The 4,573-nt window shown below is 44.0% G+C and overlaps 1 non-coding gene across 1 annotated transcript; it reads right to left on the reverse strand.

Annotated features, from left to right (window-relative positions):
* Window positions 1-3,390: 3,390 nt before the first annotated feature.
* TRNAQ-UUG (transfer RNA glutamine (anticodon UUG)) lies at window positions 3,391-3,475 on the reverse strand. The gene has a single exon. It is a non-coding gene; the product is annotated as a tRNA-Gln (tRNA).
* Window positions 3,476-4,573: the final 1,098 nt, after the last annotated feature.

Genomic DNA, 4,573 nt, shown 5'->3' on the forward strand with positions numbered 1-4,573 from the left:
TGTGTCAGGCACTCCTTAATCACTGGGGGTATAATGTTGATCAGACATGATAAATAGCCACACTAAGCTCATTGTATAATAGGAGAGAGAATTTAATCCAATAATTACACTAATAAATATCAAATTGTACCAGTGATGACAGCTAGAAAGTAGAGGTGAGTGTGGTATCCTGAAAGCCTATAGGAGAGGGTTGGATCTAGCCAAGGATGTTGGAGTAGGCTTCCCTGTAGAAACAATGGTTTAGGTAATATCTGAAGAAGAGTGGTTACTAAATAGGTGAATGAGGTGGGAATATGTTGTAAGAGGGGACAAGAGCATGTACCAAGGCCCAGAGTTAGGAGGAAGTATAGCATATTTGGAGCCTGAAGAACTGGATAAAAGAAAAGAAAGAGTGTTTGAATGCATCAGAGGGCCATCAAGGATGCCAGGATGTGCAGGACCAATGTCCAAAAGAGAAGGAAAGAATATTCAGATAAGCCTCACTCTTACATCTATTAATGCCTTTGTGCATTTGCCAATCCAAGAAATGGAGAAAAGAAGGCAGGCAAAAAGTGATGGCCTGAAGCTTTCTGTGGTTTCATTGAAATGAAAGATAAAAGTCGGAGTTTAGAGTTTCCAAGGTAGCTAAGACTTGAGAGGCCAGGAGAAGAGGCAACCACAGAGAAATGATCTAGAAATTTTCTCTGCAATTTCTTTTTGAGGCATTTGCTGAATTGTAAGCAGTGAAGATGTAAGGAGAGACGTCGAGATACCAAGACACAAAAAGGAGCATTTAGGAAGATACCAAGCTCAGCAGAGACATAAGCAATCTCCTGGGTCTGGGGAAGCAAAGTGGGGGTTCTGAGCCCACCGGGGACACTGGGAAACAATCCATGTTTTCAGTTGAGACCCTAGCAAGGGTATACCCTAAGTATACCGTAAAGGCAAGACTAAATCAGAAACATATCAAGTCTAACAAAGCTTGAAACTCCACTTTGACTAGATCAAGGTGGTCTGTCCATATTCTACCTGCAAGAAGAAAATTAAAACTTTTCTGGAAAAACACCAGGAGCCTCTATAATTTCAAAAATATATTGTCCAGGATTCAATAAAAACTTACCAGGAATGCCAAAAACTAGACCAAATGTCCAAAAACAAAGAGAAAAAAAATAGAGAACTATAGGTGATCCAGATGTTAGAATGATCAGGTAGGGACTTTAAAATAGCTGTGGTTAATATATTCAAGAAAGAAGAGAGAGAGACTTTCACAAGAAAACTGGAATATATTTTAAGAAATGGAAATTTTCAACGAAAAATAAAAGAAGGTAAGAACTCTAGATTGTTGTGCTGTTTAGGTCCTCCTAGAAGATGACACTAAGACAGTAATAGATGTGCAGGAGATTTACTGGGAGAAACACTTGTGCAAGAGGGAGAAGAGAGCAGGAAAAGGTGGAAAGAAGCTTCAAACAATAACGCAGGTCTGATTCCTATGGAAGGAGGGAGGAGGGGTTGATATAAAGTCTCAGAATTCAGTACAGTTCCAACAAAGTTTGGCCAGGCTGATGGTGGGGGGGTGGATCCTAAGGTCAATGTTGCTTTATTGAGGAGTCCTACATTTTGCTGGGGTGGCCTTCTGTTAGCACCCTTCTGTGCTCAGTCATTGGCTGGGAGTTGCCCACAGGAAGTGTTGCTTCTGTGTAGATGTAGTGGTAGATTCAAAGCGACAGCAGCTGGGGTGATCAGTCAATTATGGTTCCCATAAGAGGTGATCTGACTGGTGTATTTTCACTGCCATTGCGTTCCACCCTTTGTGCCGCACAGCTCTCATTCTCCATGCAAGTGCAGGGAGCAGCTCCTTCATGGTCCCATTGGCCTCTTTCCCTGAGAAGAAAATTAGAGATAGGAATTAGTGGGATGAACTACTGACCTCGTTGCTGCAGTCCATCTTGGGGTGTAAGTGGGGGTAACTTTTCCACACAATCTGTTCTAAATTGCTCTCACCCTCAGCTATTGCCTCAGCTGGTCCTTGTGGCCTTGTGGCTCCATCTCTCTTACTATGGACATTTCATTTGCAGGCCCACCATGCCAGTTTTCGGTTGGCTGATGAAGAAGGCTGACGAGGGTCATTTTGCTTACTTGGTTATTGAGTGCCTCTTGCTTGATGGATACTTCCTGGTGGGCATTAATATGTGATACACAAACTCTCACACTTCATGCCCAGGCCGCTGTATCACCCGTATGCCTCTACCCCAGATCTCTTTGCCTCAAAACTTTCAGTCATTTCCTTCCAGGCCTCTGACTGGCCAGCCATGTCGCTAGTCACTACCCAGATATCTCTATATATTCTCACCTGGGGCTACATGTCCCGTTACAAATCTTTCCCCTCTCCTCTGTCTTTTAAAGCTACTTCTGAATGCAGCTGTAATGTAGCTGCTATGCATATGCAGCTTGTATCCATCTACAGAGGAGACCCATCCATAAACCAAGTTTGGGCCTTCTCCTCCTCCTTCACCTAGTCACACAGGAACGCCCATATGCCTGTATGTGTGAGCTGGGGGATGGAGGCTGGACACCTGTGGTGGGTGACATAAGACTTACTTGCTCTTGCAGCCTACTCTACTCCCAGTCTTGATCTGGGGGTTCCATTTCCATCTTATAATAGACTACTGTTGGGCCCACCCAAATTTATGGCTTGGTGGGTCTGACAGAACCCAGATTATAATTAACAGTTTAGATACCTGGCCATTTGGTACTTCATTGTCTCTACTAAGACAGAGCAGGAGCTCTGTTCCTAGGTGTGGATTGTGTTGCCTCCAGAACCCCTAAAGCCCCACTGGACACTATGTTCCCTTCTGTGTTGTAGGGAATGCAAGATTCAACAATTTGTCTTTTTTTTTTAATTTGTTTTTTATTTTGTAGGAAATATTCCAGGTTATTTCTGAACTCCTAAAAACTGGATCCCTACAAACTTCACTGAAGTAGAAGTTCCCCTGAGTTTTCACAGAGTTTACTTTCTTACTCTGTGGAGTGCAGGGAACCTAGCAAGGCTTCAAGCATGTTAGCCATCTCTTTCTCATCCTGTCCAATAAGCATGATGTCACTGGTGTAATGGAGCAGTGAGATCTTCTTTGAGATACCCAGGCACTTCAGACCTCTTCAGACTACACAATGACAGAGGGCAGGAGAATTAACATAGCCCTGAGGCAAAATTGGAAACAAATATTGTCCATCCTGAGTTCATGTGAACTGTTTCTTTTCTTCTTTTCTTTTTCATAAAATTTATTTATTTATTTAAAAAATTTTTAATGTTTATTTATTTTTGAGAGAGAGAGAGAGCAGGGGAAGAGCAGAGAGAGAGAGCGAGAGACACAGAATCTGAAGCAGGCTCCAGGCTCCGAGCCATCAGCACAGAGCCCGACGTGGGGCTTGAACCCACACACCGCGAGATCATGACCTGAGCCAAAGTCAGATGCTCAACCGACTGAGCCACCCAGGCACCCCTATTTATTTAGTTTTGAGAGAGACAGAGACAGTGTGAGCGAGGGAGGGGCAGAGAGAGAGAGAGAATGCCAAGCAATCTCTGCACTGTCAGCATAGAGCCCCATGCGGGGATCAAACCCACGAAACCATGAGATCACGACCTGAGCAGAAACCAAGAGTCACCCGCTTAACAAACAGAGCCACCCACGTGCCCCTATGCTCTTTTCTAATTGGAATTCAAAAAGAATATTTATTTGATCAGTGGCGAGATTCCATACATCTGAGGCCTTGTTTCTTTTTGTTTTTGTTTTTGTTTTAAAGTTTATTTATTTTGAGAGAGGCAGAGACAGCACGAGTGCAGGAAGGGCAGAGAGAGAGAGAATCCCAAGCAGGCTTCACAGCTGTCAGCCTGGGGCTTGAACTCATGAAACCGTGAGTGAGATCATGACCTGAGCTGAAACCCAAAGTCAGATGCTTAACTGAGTGAGCCAGCCAGCGGCCCAGAGGCCTTGTAAATCTGTCCCAGAAACAACCTCATGGAACAGCAGATGAAGCTGTGTGAAGTAGGAAGTTCACTTCTGTGAAGTAGGAAAACTACTTGGCTGAGCTAGCAGTAGTCTACAGTCATTCTCCAGGATGTATTCAGTTTCTTCGTTAGCCAGACTGGTGAATAAAATGGACACCTGGCGTGGCCACCAGCTCTGAATCCTATAGGTCTCTAATGGGGACGTCAATCTCCTGCCAATACTCCAAAGTACCGTTTTTGACTTGCTATCTTGGCTGGCATGGCGGGCAGTCTCAGATATTTCTATATAGCCTACCTCACTATGAGAGCTCTTACCATGCAAGCTAAGGACCCAACGTGTGGAGTTACTTCAACTACCAAGTACATTATTTCCAGATGTACATTCAGGACTTGGAAGTGACTGTTGAGTGGGTCTTCAGACTCAGTGGGCCCACTGGGAACTGAATTTAGCCAGGACTCCCTTTATTACCTGGTCTCTATTACTCCCTGAACTACTGAAGGGGTCATGATGACACTTTGGCTCTCTGGGTTTCATGATCAAATATGTCGAATAATTTTCAAAATTCCTAGGACGAAACAACAGTTTAC

Source organism: Panthera pardus, unplaced genomic scaffold (genome assembly GCF_024362965.1).
Source record: "Panthera pardus isolate Hobbes unplaced genomic scaffold, ASM2436296v1 HiC_scaffold_17, whole genome shotgun sequence".
In the NCBI taxonomy this organism is placed as follows: Eukaryota; Metazoa; Chordata; class Mammalia; order Carnivora; family Felidae; genus Panthera; species Panthera pardus.